Source organism: Sphaerodactylus townsendi, linkage group LG14, assembly GCF_021028975.2.
Source record: "Sphaerodactylus townsendi isolate TG3544 linkage group LG14, MPM_Stown_v2.3, whole genome shotgun sequence".
Taxonomy (NCBI): Eukaryota; Metazoa; Chordata; class Lepidosauria; order Squamata; family Sphaerodactylidae; genus Sphaerodactylus; species Sphaerodactylus townsendi.
In genome coordinates this window covers 4,610,990-4,630,851 of record NC_059438.1, presented here as the reverse complement: position 1 = coordinate 4,630,851, position 19,862 = coordinate 4,610,990, and the positions used below count along the sequence as shown (strand labels likewise).

At 44.3% G+C, this 19,862-nt stretch overlaps 1 protein-coding gene across 1 annotated transcript in view; it reads right to left on the bottom strand.

Moving 5' to 3' along the window:
• The window catches only part of WWOX (WW domain containing oxidoreductase), a 634,025-nt gene that overhangs the window by 115,861 nt on the left and 498,302 nt on the right, over positions 1-19,862 (bottom strand). The window lies entirely within an intron of this gene.

Below are 19,862 nucleotides of genomic sequence, written 5' to 3'. Positions count from 1 at the left end.
GCGATGGGCGGTTTTAATTCGAGCGTGGAATGTCAAAATCACGGATAATGAACTACTCATCAAGATTGTGGAGGAGAGAAAGAGATGGTCACAATTCAGTGCAATGTGTCCTTCATGTTCATTCAAAATGGAGGGTTGATTGCAACTGAATGGGAGAGCCCATTGATAGCACTGCTGACCCTCATCTGCAAAGCTCCACCAGTCTTTTTGGCACCTGCCCCCCAGAATTCAGGGCCTCATAATCAGATGGGGAAAACCTGGTGCAAGCAGAAAGTACTTCATGCCGTGGAAGCATACTGTATCCTCACAGCTGAATCTAGTCCAAGTTGTGCTACCAAAATGACAGCAATTGAAATAAGCCTTCAGTTTAGTGTACCAGTATATAATTTCCTCTACACAATGCCAGAGTGTCGGCAAGGAAGAAATTCAGCACATCAATAGCAGAGCTCAACCATGTCTACCACCAGTCCTACAGTCCTTATGAAGAAAGTTCTAGGGGATACCTTATGCAGAGATCTTCCCCAATCTTTTTCTGTGATGCAGGCATCTGGATCAAATTTCATCATAATTTCTGTCACATATCCATAAGTGTGACGCTTGCCATATTATATACACAAAGAGTGGGGAAAAAAAATCTCAAGCTGCTATCCTTTCTGACATTTGCTGGTACCTCTCAAGAAACATTACATATTGTCAACAAACACTACCACACTCAATCCATTTCCATTGTTTATTGGTAAATGTCAAATTTACTGGGACAGGCCGGGAAATGTCCAGACATTGAAAGGAAATGGTACATCATAATTCCTTCTGATTTTATTGAACAACATTAAACTAATTCCCTGATTAAAGGGAATGGAATGAGGAGCTTATCTCTCCCATCTTGAAGGCAGAACTTAGCTCCACCCACTTTTGATGGCTGAGGGCGGAGCATTCAAAAGAACCCGCCTCCTGCAGTTACCCCACCGTTTCCCCTGCGAGCCAGATCAAAGGAGGTTTATTTTTAATCCATTTCAGATGTGGTAAATATGGAAGGGACACCAGTCCTGTCACCATATTGGTGACAATGTCATCTGGATGCTCTCAAATTCAGTGGGGGGGGGGGCTCCCCACTGCTCATGCAAGGAAATATCACCGCAAGTGAAAGGCTGGAACCGCAAGTGAAAGGTTGGGAGTTAGTAAGCATAGGTTGTGCAGAATTTGACTGAAGAATTGGGAGTCACAGAAAGTGCTGTATATTTTATTTCATTTACTTTATTTATATCTTGTCTTTCTTCCCAGTGGGGACCCAAAGCAGCTCACATCATTCTCCAATCCTCTACTTTATTCTTAAAACAACGCTATGAAGTAGGTTAGGCTGAGAATGTGTGACTGACCTACAATCACCCAGCAAGTTTTCGTGGCAGAGTGGAAGTTTGAACCAGGGTCTTCCTGATCCTAGTCCTACATTTTAACCACTACACCATGCTGGCTCTATGAATTGGTATGAAAATCCTTTTGTTCTCCACAACTTGGAAAGAAGGATTTTTTTGGCAACCTTTAGCCTCCCTTAACTTTTTGGGTCATTTCTTAATACACAAATGGCATTATATTCTTGACAAGATGTCAGTATTGAAGCTACCTTTCCTCAACGGCACCAAATTAGGTTAGAGGATGAATTCTTTAGGGCTGTATTTCTAACAGGCTGTCAAATGTTATTTTTTCCCCCTTTTTACAACACTTTTAAGAGATTCAAATGGGTGTGTGCGTCTCCTTCTGTTGATCGCACCCGATCATTCTGTGAGGGAGGATAGAACCTGTAGCCGACAAATTTTGTGGTACACGTTCAGAGAGTATTAATGCCGATGAAAAAGGGTGTTTAATTGTCTCAGGAAAGTACCATCTGATATTAACAGTGTTTGCACTGATACAGGGCTAAATAGATATCTGCCCTGTTAGACTCGGCAGAGAAACACAGCCTGTGAGGTCTGAACAAGGAATAGTATCAAACAAGAGGGAGAAGGAGAGATGGAAGCTAGGTGGAAAATCCAAATTGCTTCGATACCTGGACAGGAACGTTGTGGAAATAAATTCCACTGCCCTCTGTTCCAAAGAGGGAGCCATGATAATTCCAAAGGGGGGGGGGGTTGGCAAGTACTCTCTCTCTCTCTCTCTCTCTCTCTGCAAAAGCTCCAGGAGCGGGGGAAGCTGGGTAAGCCCATCCTGGGCTCCCTTAATTATTTTAATTGCAGCAGTGCAATGCCAATGAGCTGAATTACCCCCTCCGGCTCAGGCTGCTTAGCCAGGAGGTACTGAATTAAACTGTCAGAACATGCAGAAAAATTGCAACTGTGCCTGTCAACGGTATTTGTTAAGAGACTCGGGTGAAGCAAGTGACTTATATGGGGAGGGGGGGGGGAGAAAGCTGCCGGTGCAGAGTCGTCAAAGCACAGCACTGGAACTAATGGGGTATTCAGAGGTCTTGTTCTACTTCGTTGGTCAAAGCCAACAAAACAAAATCTGGTAATATTTGGGGCGGTTTGCTATTCACGGCCGCAGCAATAATAATCATAAAGCTGTTTTAAGATGAAAAGCCAGACTGGCTAAAGCGGTCCCTACCGGCATCTCCAAGAAGTGGGAAAGCCCACTGTCCAAACCCTGATGGTCCATCTGTCATAAAAGTTGGGCCAAGTGCCAATTAAAGACTGCTTCGTTGGTTGATCTCTGGCCTTTGAGTGGATTAACCAGCTAAACTGAAATGTGTTTGCACAGTGCAGCAGAGAATTATATAGAAGGATTCTGAAAGAAATATAAGGTGCAGTTGAATAAAGAAAACGGATCGCTCGTTGGAACAAAAGGGTTTCTTTACTCCTCTCCTTTTCACTATACTCTGTTCCACATAAACATTATAGTAGACCAGTGATGGCGAACCTTTTCAAAACCGAGTGCCCAAACTGCAACCCAAAACCCACTTATTTATCACAAAGTGCCAACATGGCAATTTAACCTGAACACTGAGGTTTTAGTTTAGAAAAAATGGTTGGCTCCAAGGCGTGCGTTACTTGGGAGTAAGCTTGGTGGTAGTCGGTGGCTTTGCTTTGAAACAACTGTACAACTCTTCCAATGGGTGAATCATGACCCTAGGAGGGTTTACTCAGAAGCAAGCCCCATTGCCAGCAACTGAGCTTACTCCCAGTTAAAGGATTGTGCTTTAGTTCTTCACATGAAAATCAGTGGGGTTTAACAGCACTTAACAGGGTTACCTACACTGCTTCCCCAAAACCAGGTCTTAGGTTTAATGCTAATAATCTAGCCCAGCGGCCCAGGCCAGCCTAGATGTGTGTGTGGGGGGGGGGGCACTCTGTTCGCACGTGCCCACAGAGAGGGCTCTGTGTGCCACCTCTGGCACCTGTGCCATAGGTTCGCCACCACTGTAGTAGACTGTATATTCCTCCACCACAGATCAAAGCATACTGGACCTTTTTGTTGTAGAATGCTCCACTGGGGTCCTAGTGCCTATCTACACCCGCCCCCGCCCCCGGCCCCAGCATCTGTTTAAAAGTAAAAATATATATTTTGGCATAAATGCCCTTGTGTCAAAGTACCATCTTCAGTAATGACCAAAATAATGGTTTTGACAAAGGCAGTGAGTGAAAATGAATGATAATTCTCATACTCGTTCTGGATTATTTTCTAATGCGGAAGCATACAACTTTCTCAATTACTGCACCTCAACTGACCGAACTATCATCTTTCTGTGGAACAGAGTATAGCTGTTACAGTAATATCCCAAAACATGTACCTTGTCTATCTAATAGCAGAAGCATGCAAAAGTATGGAAATAAAGCTACAGGTTTGTAGCATTCTGCAGACAAGCTGTGGATTTTTATCAAGCAGTGTTTTAAAAAAACCATACCCTTTGGCGATAAAAATGTTCAAAAATCCCTGGTCTGAATAGCCCAGGCTAGCTTGTTCCTGTACCGAAGCTAAGCAGGAATACCAGGATTGTGATATGGAAGCAGGTGATGGCAAACCACTCTGAGCATCTCATGTTTTGAAAACGATGTGGAGTTGCCAAGTCAGTTGTGGTATGACAGTACTTTCTGCCGCCACCACCAAAATCTAAAGCAGGGGTAGGGAACCTTTAACACTCAAAGAGCCATTTGGACCCATTTTCCACAGGAAAAGAAAACACTTGGAGCCGCAAATAATTTTTGACATTTAAAATAAAGATAACACTGTATATATTAGGGTTTTTTACCTTTTACTCCACTCATTCTGAGAAGCGCATGGATGCGTCCGCCCTGCTGCCTGCAGGGCGGGCAAGGATGGGGCCAGCAGCTTGGCTCGTGGAGCCGCAGTGCAAGGGCAGAAGAGCCGCATGCGGCTCTCGAGCCGCAGGTTCCCTACCCCTGATCTAAAGGGAAAGCACAGGGCTACCATTTTGGCTGCCCATACATCATTTGCTGAATAGCAAACAGTCCCTTCTTTGAGACTTACACATTGTGTTTTGCAGAGTGGTATGAAAATTCTCAGTGGCTGCTTCAGACACGGAAATCACCACGTGAGGCAACAAATCTGCTTGCTGTTTATACCGCGTAGACTGGCGCACCATCTACATGGGCCTTGACTTAATGCCCCAATTAATCCTCGCATCCCAAGGACGACAGGGGACGGCCCTCACTGGCTTCCTGATGACGCCCATTTATTTCAATAATATTACTTGATTAAATGCAGTTGCTGGTATTCTTGTAAGTAGTTTCACATCATCATTTGGCCACTCATTTAAATGGGTTTCCACTAATAAGAATATAAGATCATGAGAGGTTAATGAACCATTAATTCATTCTTTTAACTAGCTCATTTGTGTAACAGATAGCCTGTGTTTATTCTCACGCAAACGCTAAATTGCCTAAACAATCAGAGATATAAATAAATAGGGTGGATGCAACCAGACCCTCATCTTCCAGCTATTGACTCAGGAGTATTGCCATCGATTTCAATAGCATTACTCCAGCAGAAAAAATTATTTGAGGATTTAGGACTTATCTCCTCCCCTTGTGATGTACTAGAAATAGTTTTCATTCTTACAACATCTAAAACTTAGATGGAGGGATTTTTTATTTTATTTTTTAAATTTTGTGGGAGGACAGAAATACTATGCCCCCTTCCGCACATGCAAAATAATGCACTTTATTCTGCATGGGCAGCATGAGGGCCTGGGGGGGCCGAAAACTAGGAGTCTGTGCCGGGCTCCATTTTCCCTAGGTACGTCACTGGTGCCCGTGTGGGATAGGAGCTTCACATTTGTCAGATTTTGAATATACTAATTTCACTCCAGGGGCACTGCCCAAATGCTTCCATTAAATATTACCAGGGAATACCACACACACACACACACACACACACACACACACACACACACACACAGACACACACACTTTCCCCATCTTGCACAATGGATACAAGCAATTCCAGAATGAAAAGGACCCAACAGCAATAGATTTGGATTTTGGGTCTGGGCGGGCTCTAAAAGACAAAAGGGCTTTCTATTGACTTCGATCTACTAGGTCTGGCCAATCAGCCTGTGTGGGCAATGGGCACTTTGGCTTTGCAAATTCTGATCTTTTCCACTAGCTGGAAATAAGGAATGGCACTGTGCCAGAAATATCTGCTGATTGAAAGATTTCTGTTTGCAAAGCACAGCTTTTTCATCTTCCCCTCCTGTTGAAATCCCAGATGCTCCCCACATGCTGCTTCTGGAGGACAGTGGATATTAAGGTTGCCAAAGTCTAGGTGGTAGCTAGAGATTTCCTAGGATTAGAAAGAATCTCCCGCTGACAGAGATCAGTTCCCCTGGAGAAAACGGCCCCTATAGAAAGAGGACTATATAGTATTATCCCACATTGAAGTCCCTCCCCTCCCGAAACTCCGTCCTCTTCAGGCTCCACTCCCAGAATCTTTAGGTATTTCCAAGCCTGGAGATGACAACCCTAGTGGACATACAGTTGCCAGTCAGTCTCTTCCCTCCAGCGAAAGCAAAAATGGGGAGAAGGTGACATTGCAAGTCAATATTGTGCTCTATGAATTCCTTGGTCTCTATGGTGAAATCTATAGAGATTTGGAGATGCCTGGAATGTCATGACATCACTTCCATTTACAATCAGTGCTGATGCTGTTTCCCATCCTTCTGATTTTACTCCTGCTGGAGTAAAGAGCAATGGCTGAGAGCCATGAGATTGCTTCCTATAGAGGGCAATCAGGTAAGCCTAAGTATATCTGAGGTGAATATTTACTACTATACGGAGCTGCCTTGTGCCATGTTAGGTCTCTGGTCCATCTAGCTCATATCAGTTAACTCACACCACCATCAGCGTGCCAGTACTTCAGGTTGTACTCCGAGATACTAATAGATCCTTCGTAGCAAGGACATGTTAGCTATGGAACTGGGATCTTCTCCATGGAAAACCATGTGCTCCTCCACAAAAACAGCTATCAGATTTTTGAAACCATAGTGTGTTAGAAAAGAAGATCCAGCAGTGACTGGGGACCAATCACAAAGAAACCCACAACAGAAAATACTCTGAAGATTTCCAGTAACAGTGATTGTTGGTCATAAGACTTCATAGAAGAAAAACAACAACAGATATTTATAGCTATGTCTCAGCCTTTTCTCCCCCATCCCCTACATTTACTACAACACACTTTCCAGTTTCATTCCCATTAGCATACTGAAACCAGTACAGAACCCACTTCCTGTTGTGGTGTGCTCCTTTACCACTTCAGCTGTTTCACAGCATTTGAACTCTTCGGCTCTTCTGGACTCTTCTGCCTCCTCCGAAGCATTCCTTTCAGTATGAGTTATTTCTCCCCCCCCCCCCCCAAACTATTTGCATTTTCCTTCCTCACTCGTTTTGCTTTATCAGTGATCTGTGTGCAGTTCAGCCACCCCCACAACAATTAAGCATTAAGTGGAAATGACTGAAAAATCAAACAAAAAATTGACAAGTCCTTGTGAAACATCCTTTTTCTTCCAAACAAGCAGGCATGCTACACTGTGCCAAAAAATGAAGCAAACAAGCAAACCCGTCTCTCTCCTCGTCCTGTAAGAAGCCACAGTACCTCCTTGTTCGTATTATTGTTAATAATAAATATTTTGTATGATGGTTCCTAACCTGCTAAGAATTAAACTGGCCACTACAGAATTAACTGCTGCCCGTAACTTAAAAGTTGGGACACCTTAGTGGCCCGTTAAAGGTTGGGACACCTTAGTGGCCCATGCAAAGTCAGAGGATAGAAATGAAAGTGTGAATAAAGGAGGGAAAGGATTCCATCTGCAGGGACTGGCAGTATGTCCTCCATCAGTGCACTGATCAGAATTTAGGCATAGAAGGCAATGTTCTCAATCTTCAATTTGTATCCTGCAAAAAAAAGTGAATGGAGGATCTAGAGGCCAACTTCAGAGTCTATGCATGTGGGCCTGTAGCTGGGGCTGTGGGTAGTGCTGCCAGGTCTCCTCTGGCCTCTAGCAAGAGATGAGGAAAGCAGAGGCCCTTTCCCCACTCATCATTGTCCGAGGGTTGCTGCTTGCACAATTCCTGGCGCGTGCCCCGGCTTCCCCACGACCCCGTGCTCTGCGCGAGGTCATCAAAAGGCACCATTTCAAAAGGCGCCAGGAATTACGCGCGCTGAGGGGGCGCGAGAGAGGCAGCGTCGGGGCGGCTGCGTTCTCGCCGCCCCTGAAGTGGGGAGTGCAGCTGGACCCCACGCTACTTGAGGAGAGTAGCGCGGGGCTTAAGGTAAGTGGGGAAAGGGCCAGAGTTGCCAGATTCAGATTGGCGAACTCCATGAGGTTAGAGATTGGGGAAGTCAGGCACCTCAGTGAGTACAATGCCATACAGTTCACCATCCAAAGCATCCATTTTCTCCAGGGGAACTGATCCCTATGGTCTAGAGATGAGATGTAATTCCAAGAAATCTTCAGATGTCACTTGAAGGCTGGAGTCCCTAGTTGTTGGCTCCTGGGTCACCTGGAGTGGCCTGGGTTCTGTACTCGCCAGGTGCAAGAATCAAAGTCGTTGTCTGCAGGCAAAACATATGTTCCACCAATGATCTATGGCTCTGCCCACTCAGAAATGGAGAGGGGTAACATTATTGTATGAATTCAGTGGAGAGCTGAGCAGGGCTTGAAACTGAGGGTGGCAGGGTTGCCAATCTTCCAGTGGAGGTCTAGAGATCTCCCAGATTTACTACTGATCTCTCCAGACTGTGGAGATCACTCTCTCTAGGGGAAAAAAAAAATACTAGGAGTCAAATATATGAAATGCTGGAGTTCCATGATGGGAATTGCACCCTTCCCCTGCACCCTTCCCCTGCAATAGAATATTGTGATAATCCCGTTCTGGATTTAAGCTTGAACACTGGTGAAAAGGGGTATTTAACTCTTCCCTGCTGTTTTCTATATTCACAAGCATTTTGGATTCAAGCTGCCTTAAGACCTCCCCCTCCCCTCGAAAAAGGAAGGTAGACTCTTTTACTAGAAATCCAGTGTGGTGTATTAGTTAAGAGTGATGGACTGTAATCTGGAGAATCAGGTTTGATCCCCACACTCTTTCATATGAGCGGTGGACTCTGAATTGGTGAACAGGGTTTGTTTACCTGCTCCGACACACAAAGCCTGCTGGGCGACCTTGCGCTACTCACAGTTCTCTCAGATCTCTCTCAGACCCACCTAGCTTACAAGGCGTCTGTTGTGGGGAGAGGAAGGGAAGGAATTTGAAACCTGCTTTGAGACTCCTTACAGTGGAGAAAAGCAGGATTTAAATCCAAACTCTTCTTCTTCTCTTCTTATGGCTGTATTTTTTTTCCTTTATCAGGGTAGCCCTCGTGCAGGCATATCCAATTAGGGAAAGCACAGTGCCACGGCCACCATCTTGAAACTTACGGCGTGACCCTAAGCCTGGCAAGAGAAAGTTTTGACAGGAATTGGAAAAGTTACAAAAACACATTCAGAAATGCAACCTTTTTTTCGACATCCCAAAGTGCTTCTAACTCCGAAGTTTGGCTGTACAGCCATAACGTTTTAACAGCAGCATCGCCTGAGAAGAACATTGCTTCTGATGGAGTACAGTAAGCGGTCCGGAAGATTAATGGGCTGCTTTAAGAAAAGAGACTCTTTCAAATCTCTGCGCTGCCAACAGTGGGGAATAAACTGGGTTTCGCAAAAAGATCAGAAGAGTTCTTTGAAATTTGGCATGTTGGAAACAAAGGAGAATGCTTTTCATCATTAGTAATATTGATGCGGGAAGCGCTGCAGCTTTTAAAGTGTCATTTTTACACACCTTCCCAATGAAATGACTGTCTCGCACTCAACCTCCAGGTTTTACTCTCTATTTCTCATTCACGAAAAGATAAAACTTCACATGAAATGCTGAACGCCAGAGATGGGGCGAAAGATATTTTTTTTTACAGTTCAGGGACTGAGGATTAGAAAGGGAGATAAATGGAAGGGGGAAAGATGAAGAACAAACTCCAGCAGAAGATTATGGGTAGCGAAAATTTAGATATCAGCAGCACTACGGCGCTGCTAGAAGTATGTCTTCCAATAGACTACACAATGTGTTAGGGTTATGAACTTCAGCTTGGGAAATCTCTAAACATTTGGGGATGCAGCCTGAGGAGGGCAGAATTTGGGGCCCAGCAGTTCAACAGGGACTGGCTCTCAGTCATTCCATAGCAGAGGCTGCCAAATTATCTTTGACAGCCTACCTTTTCAGGTGGGCAGGCAGCCACTGTGGTTAGTGGTTAAAAGCAGCAGACTCTAATCTGGAGAAACGGTTTGATTCCCCGCTCCTTCGTAAGGATGGTGGACTCTTATCTGGTGAACTGGATTTGTCTCCCCACTCCTGAACATGAAGTGTGCTAGGTGACCTTGGGCTAGTCACAGTTCTCTCAGAATTCTCTCAGCCCCACCTATTTCACAAGGTGTCTGTTGTGGGGAGAGGAAGGGAAAGAAGTTTGTAAGCTGTTTTGAGACTCCTTATAGCAGTGGTGGCGAACCTTTGGCACTCCAGATGCTATGGACTACAATTCCCATCAGCCCCTGCCAGCATGGCCAATTGGCTATGCTGGCAGGGTCTGATGGGAATTGTAGTCCATAACATCTGGAGTGCCAAAGGTTCGCCACCACGGCCTTATAGGAAAGAAAATTGGGGTACAAATCCAAACTTCTCCTCCTCCTCCTCCTCTCCTCCTTCAGGTCTTCCACACACTCTGATGCTGCCATTTTCAACTTGACCCTCTAACTAGGAACCTGGCACTGCCGAAAGCTGCATTTTCCACCAACCTGTTCCTTTACCCACTCTGACAACCTGTCCCAGCCCTCTTCCAGAAACCCCATTCAGCGCAGCTTGCATACATCAGAAATTCATTAGGGGACCCTGCGAGTCCAAATGGCACGGCACAAAAGAGAAAGGCATCAAACACATTTCGTCGAGAGCGAAAGAGCCCCTGGAAAAATATTTCCCTCGATCATTTTTCTCCATAAGTTCTTCTGGCAACCGAATCTAAACATAGGTGCCAAATTATGGTAGCTCTAAGCTTTCTATTACTCTTTGGCACACTAAAGAGCCGGTGATTTAAGACACTTTGAGATGTCCATTAGCTGTAGCAATGAATTCAAATACTAAGAAGCCAGACCATAAATCCACTTTCACACGAAGATTAACCACTGCTAATACTTCTGTTTGTCTAATATTAGCAGCTCCCTCTTCAACTAGAAACCCTCTGCTTGTTAAATGTAGAACATTTTTAGTGGAGAAAGAGATACAGTTAGGGGGAGAAACCTGCCAAATGAGCTAGGGGTGGGGGCAGTTCAGGGGTTATTTGACAAAGCAATCTGTTGGGGCTCTTTGTTTTGCAGCTACAAGGCACCAAAGACCTTGACCCATAACAAATGTCTTGGAATTCGGACTAAGGACTTGGACCAGGCCAGGTATCAGCGGTCAACATGGTTAGGAATCAGCAAAGGGTCTACCACTTATCAGGAGAACGTGAAATGGTTGTTATGGCTGTTTATTTCTCTTGTCAATGTCCATTTCCCTAGTCACCAATGCAAACCTTGAACTCTCAGGACCAGTCCTGATCAATGCAAACTTCTCCCAGTCTTGGCTGGTATTAGTTTTAGGACCTCACAACTCACACCTTATAGTGCCATCTGCTACCATACTGCAGGGAATGGCTCTGTAACAGATTGAGCTTGATTAACAACGACAGGAGAACACAATTTCTGAGATGAGCGTCTGCAAAGAATGCAGCTGCTGGAGAAATGAACTGAGTGGAGACTGAGGGGCTGGAGCTTCAGCAAAGGGCAAGGAACTGCAGCTCACTATCATGTTGGCATCAATGAGCTGATATTACGGGCCCAGCCTGCCCCTCTAAGTTAATGATCGATAAGAGAGACACTCATAGTGTGACTCCCTTGGTGTACACATGCTGTTCTTCTGACCCATTGTCATTTCTGTAAAGCAGACCCTATTCTAGGTGATGGGCAATTGAGCCCCCCCCCCACTTCCTACCAACAGCCTAACTGGGGGAAGGGCATTGCAGAATGAGTCATCTCTTTGGGGCAATTGAGCCTCCCTGACTTCTTGCCAGTGTCTCCTCTCTGTCTGCCATTGGGGGTACTGCCCCCCCCCTCAATTCCCCCACCAGATCCAGCCCTGATCTTGAAACACAGCATGGCAAACTGGGCCTGCCGAGTACACACATATGTGCTGTCAAGTCACGGCTGACTTATGGCAACCCTGTAGGGTGTTCAAGGCAAGAGATGGTAGTTTGCTATTTTCTGCCTTTTGGTGACTTGGTTGGTGGACTTGGCTGGTGGTCTCCCATCCAAGTAATAACCAGGGCTGACCCTGCTTAGCTTCTGAGATCTGAAGAGATCAGGCTAAGCTCGTCTTATTTACAGGGCAAAAGCAGAACGCATTGCAATACACATTTTTTTTCCCAAGGCCAAGTCAGGATTGATTGCATTCACTAAAATTAAGTAGTCAGCTTTGGCATACAGATAAACCCGCTAATATAGCACTTACTCTGCGTTAGAGGACATAAACTGATTCCTAATCCCATAAAACAAACTTGTACAATACATATAAATCAATTGTTCTGCTTAAATTTTAATTTTGTTAAGCAGAAAGAAATCCCATTCCCGGCTAGCAGCTGCATTCTGATAAACACGCACACGCCAAGAACAAGGGTGAAAAGGGAGTCGGCACAGAACATGTAGCAGGAAAAGAAGAGAACCCGACTATTTTTGGGTGTTGTACGTTGTGTTCTCCTCTGTTCTTCCACCAACTTCCATCTGTAAAACCACCAATAGAACAAGCGGAAGGAAAAAAAATTCTGAAGATTTTGCAAGACAAGTGCCTGCATCTGAGAGAGGACAATGTTTTGCAGCAAAAAGTAAGCACCAAACTGAAGCAAAGCTAGAAAAAAGCTTAAGTTCCTGGGGGGAAAGGAAACAAGAAACCACAGCACAGAGCCCAGGCACGAATTCACAGTTCTGTCCTTTGAAATCATCTACTGCAACTTTGCTTATTTTATGATTGAGCTAGCAGATCCTTTGGCAGGATATGAATTCCACGTTGGAGGGGTTTAATGGCATTGAGGTGGGGGGGAGATGTGTTATTCAACGCTCGTTCCAGAGTGAAGGGCACAGAGCACAACCCACTAAAATCTAGGGCTGAAACTGCACATTTAATACAGTTCAAATCATACTCTCCAAGTGGCTCACACAAATGGAAGTCAACCACTGGACTTTTACCAAATACATGTTATATCTTGTTCCTATGTCTTGTCTCAATCTCTGCCACTCACCACGAGGGTGTCCAACTCTGGTGCTCCAGATGTTCATGGACTGTGATTCCCATCAGTCCCTGCCAAGGGGCTGATGGGAATCGTAGTCCATGAACATCTGAGGTACCAGAGTTGGATACCCCCGTTAGAGCAACCAAGAAATACATTGTTTATTTTACTTCATTCATACTTCACCTTTTTTCTAGTGGGAAATTAGGGTTACTAACTCCAGGCTGTGGCAACCTATTGGAGTCAAATCAATTGTTTGCCCATTTCCTCGCCCCCTATCCCTTGTTCTGTGTTAGGTGCCACTCTAACAAACTCTGTGTTTTATAGTGGAGTGTTGATACTGTATGCTGTTGTGATGCCTGGGCTCTGTTGGTGGGTTTTCAGTCTGGTCTGTGGAGAGGTGTATAGGAATGGCACTTTTGATGAGTCCATTTGGACTAAACTATTGATAAGACTCTGAATGGCTGTTGTATCTATCTATCTTTTATGGACAATTGTTTTATTGTATTTTGGAATGCCAATAAAGGCTTGTCTATGTCTAAACTCCAGGTTGTGAAAATGCTGGAGATTTTGGGGTAGAGAATGGGAAGGGTGCAGTTTGGGTAGGGGAGGGACCTTAATAAGATACAGTGACTTTGAATCCACCGTCTAAAGAACCCATTTTCTCCAGATGAATTGTTTCCTGTAGGCCAGGAATCCATTGTAATTCCAGCAGCTCTCTAGACCTCACCTGCAGTTTGGCAAGTCTAATATTAGCCTCTGCTCCATTTTATCCCCACAACAACTGTGAGAGATGTGAGAATGAGATTGTGTGACTAGACTAAAGTCACCCAACAAGCTTCTAGGGCAGAGCCCACAGGCCTCCCAAATCCTAGTTTGACACTCTGCCACAGGTGTCAAACTCATGGCCCTCCAGATGTTATGGACTACAGTTCCCATCATCCCCTGCCAGCATCATGCTGGCAAGGGATGATGGGAACTGTATCCATAACATCTGGAGGGCAGCGAGGTTGACACTTACAGCACACCACCTCTCCCTTTTTTTGTCATTCTTCCACATCTGCGACAGTCTACTTTTTGGACTGACATCTGAGGGTATTATTAAATGTCATAACTCTAGCTTGAGCCAAAAGTTCATATGTCGTGTGGTTTTTTCCGACACTTTGGACAAAACTTTGGTAATCCCTATTTTTGACCGGATGAACAAAATCCAGTACGACTGTTGCCATTAAAATTCACATCTATTTTTCTGACAGTTTCATACAAATGTGTGGGAAATGTTGCGTAACATAAACATGCCATTAAGGGAGCCAATGAAAATGAGACATTTCCCAAAGAAGAGAAGTGAGATGAAAATGGTCCTCCTGAACATGTACAAAGTGTAAAATTTTAATGGTTCCCTGGAGAAAACAACAACTATGATATTATAACTTGCTGAGCTATCTTCCCTCTTCAAGCTCTACCAAATATCCAAAGTTTTCCCAACCCCCAGGTGGCAATCTTAATTGTTTTGAACTTGCCGCTGGAAGCTTGTAGTGTTTTTGTGTCCTTGCTTCTCTTGCTGTTGTGTTAACCACTGCAAATCTGAGGAACTACGATAGGGTATGAAATATTTGAAATTTATAAATGAAATAAATGTGTCAGAATTTGGCCTTTCAAGAACTGAGAGTCCAGGTCACCTGCCAGACTTTTCAGCTCCACGCAACATTTGCATGCCAAGATTATAAATTTGATTATAAATTTACACTTTAAAATACTATTAAACATTTGCCCAGACCACAATTAATCAAGCCGCATTCTTACACGGATGTTTTGCTGTGTCTTTGCAGCCCGCCTCTAGCTTTAGAGATGAGATAGGTGGACAATGCATGAATGAACACAACAAATAAACCAACGGATCTGCCAAGTATCCATTCAGAGAGAGACCCTCTCAGATCTTGGCCTTTACATTTTACACATGAGGAACACAGGTTAGAATTGGTGAAGATGGCAACCCACTTATTCTGGGCCAGAAAGCTGCATTATTACAAAATGTCACGGTCTGAGGAAAGTCTCTTCAGTTTCTCATTTCCCAGAGGAAGGCAAAGTCATTGTAGCAGTACATGTCACAACTCTCTACCTATTCCTTGTAAAACAAGCTGTTTTGTCTTTTCAGTTCCTCCTGGGAGTCTGCAGAGGATTTTTTGTAGGGCTTAAATGCAAGGATTTGCCAGCCAACCCACATCTCTGAACGCCCACCAGTAGGGCCTACGTCCTACCAAGAGGGCCAACAATACGGATAATGGAGCATTTACAAGAGGAGAGCAGCCAGGGCAAATTCCAGCAGTCTCTGAGAAGGGGGAATGAGAAGAGAAAGAAAAGACGAGGAGGAAAAGGTCAGAAAAGAACTTGGGTGCCAGGGTGAGGAGAAAAGATTTTGAAGGAAGGGATGATGAAGAAGAATAGCAAAATGGGCTTGGGGCAGGGTGGGGGGAGAAGCAGAACAGGAAGGGGGGAGTGGCATTGGTTGAAGGGAATCTCAGGCTTTCTACAGCATCCGAGTTGCGAAGAGTTATCAGAAGTCCCTAGCCAACAATCTATCTTGTGTCTTCTGCAACAGCTAGACTCAGCATATGAAAGAAAATCACATGACTTTTGGGTGCTGTGTGGTTTCCGGGCTGTATGGCCGTGTTCTCAGAGGATCTGTTTTCCAACAGATTAGCCTGCATCTGTGGCTGGCATCTTCACAGATGCAGGCGAAACGTCAGGAGAGAATGCTGCTAGAACACGGCCATACAGCCCGGAAACCACACAGCACCCCAGTGATTCCGGCCGTGAAAGCCTTCGACATCACATGACTTTCCTGATTTCCACAGATTCCCAAGTCAATCAGGAACAGTCAAATGTGGGGCCTAGAGATCTCCCAAAATTACTGATCTCCACATAGCAGGGATTTGTTTTTTGTTCCCCTGGAGAAAATGGGCGCTTTGGAGGGTGGACTGTATGGAATTAAATCCTGCCTCTCCCTCACAGCCACCACAACACACACACACCCAAATCTCCCAGAGTTGGCCATCCTATTTCTCCTGGAAGAAATCTCAGTTTTAGGAGATGAAATTCAGTCTGAGACTGCAGGCTGGGCTGAATCCTGCACCAGCCTTTAATACTATTGGCAGTTTAGAGAGTGGCATGGCTTAAAATAATCCCGTGCTGGGGGTGAGGTCAGGCACAAGGCACCCGAAGAAACTGGGATGGTAGAGGGTGGCTCTCTGAGTGCCAGGTCTTCAATGCGGACTCAGAAACCCAAGCAGAGGTACCAGTACGGAGAACAGGCCCAGTGAGACTGCACCTGTCACAAAGAACAGGCCTTTCCTATTTCACTGCTTTCTGTCTCACACAATCGCCCACCACAGCATCAATCAAGCACTGGGCTGAGAACGATACTCAAAGTGTGGTATTTTCTAAGAGAGGCAAGCGGTTAACCAATGGCAATCCCACAGAAAGTGCAAAGGTGGGCTTCCTTTGCAGGGCTTGTCTAACAGGCAGCTCTTTCTTCTGAGAAACGGGGAAACTGAAAGCAATCAAAAGAGACCACCTCAGAGGAGGGGAAAAAAATCAGATTTCCTCCTACATATGAAAGCAGTTCTTAACATGACATAATACTGGCCACTGGAATGATTCAAACACCTCCACAATGCACCCAGCTCTAATCTACAACCATCAACTAAGACTATTGATTGATTAATTAGTTAATTAATTAGTTAACTACATGTAGGTAGTTAAGACTACTAAACATTTTTCAAAATTCAGCCAACAGATACAGACTTGACGAAATACCACTATTGTTTGAGGATTCTGAGGCTCCTTCCGCACATGCAAAATAATGCACTTTCAAACTGCTTTCAGTGCTCTTTGAAGCTGCACGGAATAGCAAAATCCACTTGCAAACAGTTGTGAAAGTGGTTTGAAAATGCATTATTCTGCATGTGTGGAAGGGGCCTGAATCAAGTTTCAGCAGGTGACTACAATACTCTGTTATGAGGCAGAAATATTTCCATATAGTCCCCTGAATATTTTCATAGTTACACTAACTATATTCACACTACTAGTCTCTCTCCCCACCCCCCCAAGTTAACTTCATTAGCCTAAATCAATTCTATGCAGAAGTGGTGAAATTCTGGGGAATATGGTGATGAGTATAGTTCTAACATGTATCTCCTCCTCCTCCTCCTCCTCTTTATGATGACCCTATGGGATTTTCAAGGCTAAAGACATTCAGAAGTGGATCATCATTATCTGCCTCTGCATAGCAACTAAGCACAGGTGTCAAACTCGCGGCCCTCCAGATGTTATGGACTACAGTTCCCATCATTCCCTGCCAGCATCATACTGGCAAGGGATGATGGGAACTGTAATCCATAACATCTGGAGGGCTGTGAGTTTGACACCTATGAATGGTATTCCTTGGAGGACTCCCATCTAAGTACTAGCCAGGGCTGTCCCTGCTTACCTTGACAGAACTTACACACACACTGGCCAGATTCAATCTAATGCCTTCTATGCTGCTCTATGGCAGATATCAACAAATTGATAAACAGAGGAGGCTATGCCCATGCTATATGGGTCAGGTGGAGACACTCGATCATACCCTCTTTCATTGTGTAAGGCTTGCAGAAATCAGAATGTCGCAATCTGCACTTATCCCATTTCTGTATAACAATCTAACCGATGCTCTTAAGATACCTATGCTTTTGAACAACATGGATCCCACAGTGTGCGAGAATGTAGCAAAATTTCTGCTAACGATAATATACGTAAGTCTAGATGAATACCAATCAATGCCTATGTATTATGACCACATATAGCCAGCAGTAATTTTTCTAGCTTCTGTCAGTATCCGATGACGTTTAAGTGAGTCAACTTAGCTGAAGGAATGTCCTATAGTTACAGAAGGACCATGTATATATTTTAGTACCAGTGTCTATAACTGTGAGCAATAATGGGCAAATTTTGTATGCTTATTTTGTATGTTTATTTTATGCCAATAAAGGCTTGTTACTGTTACTGTTACACACACATAGACTCATGAGCACATGGGATACTGAATGGAATATCAGAATGGGGATCACTACTAGGCTTCTATTCCCTTAAACCCAGTCTTGGAAGGCCTGGTTGGGATGTGCGGCCATACCATCAGGTTTCTGTAACCCAAACTCTCAGGCTCAATCAAAATCCATAAAGCGAAACAGGAGGAGAACAACTCCCAGTGGAGAGTTGCTAGGGTTGACAACCTCCAGGTGGGGCCTGGAAATCTCCCAGAATTACAACCGATCTCTTGATTCCAGAGTCCAGTCCCCTTTCAAAAAAAACCCAGCAGCATAGGACTACAGACCCACTGAGCTCTTTTGGCCTGGCTCCCCCCCCCCCCAAATCATTCCTCAGATTTCCATGAATTTTCCAAGCCAGTCACCCTAAGGAGTGATGGGAATCAAGGTAAGCTGTGTAGAATTTTATGGCATTTCGTGTCTCTCAAGTTTCGAAATGGAAAGTTCAAAAACATATTAAGTCTGCATCCCCACTTATCTGTAACAATTAACACAGCACTGTTAATATTCAGAGCCCCCTGCTAATAGAGGAATGTGATATTTTTTTAATCTATCCTATAGACAAAATGCAGCTCCTTGGGTAAAAACAATCTCAAAGTTTCCTTTTTTAAAAAAAACCCCAGCAGTCCTAATTTCCCGATATTAAATTATTTGAAATATTTCATTAATATTGTCTTCTCAATGCATGTAAGTCTGATTTCCTCGTTAAGTGTCATATCTTTAGGGCGACTTGTAATTGTGTTTTTTCTTATCAGTGGCTTTTGCCAGTATTTCAAGTCTTCATTGACTTAACTCCAGGCAAGTTCAGAGAGACAAGAAAAAAAGCACTGTGCAAAAACTCTGTCATCAGCACCGTCATTCAATCTGCTCCTAACTAATACAGTTAAGCCTCCTAAAAATAGGGTCTTTATCTCTCCAGAGCGTTTACCTTGCAAGGGCTCAAGCCTCCCTGTAACTTCTCTCAAGATGTTATTCTGAAATTAATTCAATTAACACCCATGCATTCTAATAAACAGACAGGAAAGAAGAAGCCACAAAATCTCTGAAAAACAGCATGAATCCTGGGCAGGTTAACAAGGCTGGAAGCCAGGTGGGGGGCTGTGGCAGAGCCAAGGGGGGCTGCAGGATAACATACTGTGCTGCACCACTTATGGGTAAAAAAGAAACTGGATGTGATAAAGGGCAGCTCTAGGAATTTGCTGGAAACTCTATGGTAAAATCAAAGAGTTTCCAGTGATTCCTAGTACAGGCGTATGGGTGATCCCCCTTCCCCATACTTTCCTTTTTGCCTGTGATCACCATGCCAGCACTCTACTGGTGCAGACCCAGCCCAATTTTTTAAATGGGTCAGGGGGCATTGGTGGGAGGGGGGGGAGAATATGCATTTTTAGGAGGGTTAGGGTTTAAAAGTACATTTTATGATGGTTTTAAGACTGTTGTTGTTATTATTATTTTGTACACCATACAAAAAGATATGGGTCCTCGTGTTTCTGTTGTGGGACAGGTTACTTCTTCTGTGATGTTTGCAGCACTTGTGAGTGTCTGAAAGTACATGATACACCTGCCATCAAGAGCTACAACAGACCTCAGATTGGTGAAAAGGGGAAGGGGGGGATTCTTGTGACAAGAATCCGTGTGACAAGCGGCCCTTTTAAAAAAAAGGTAACAAATACACTCCCTGTTCAAGAACAAAATCCGTATCATCTTCCAACAGTTGCTGAAAGTTTCAGAAAGGCGTCAAGTGCAGAAGTTAGTTTTCTGTTACTGCCGACTAAGGTGTTCCCTTTCCTTAGGGAATCCTAGAATCAAATTTTCTAAGAGAGATCTTCAAAGAGCTTGTTCAGCACTCCGATGACCCCTCTTGTTATTTTTGTCTAGGCCTGTGCTTTTGCCAGCAAATCCTGCATCCTGGATAGAACAACAGGATAGTGGTCA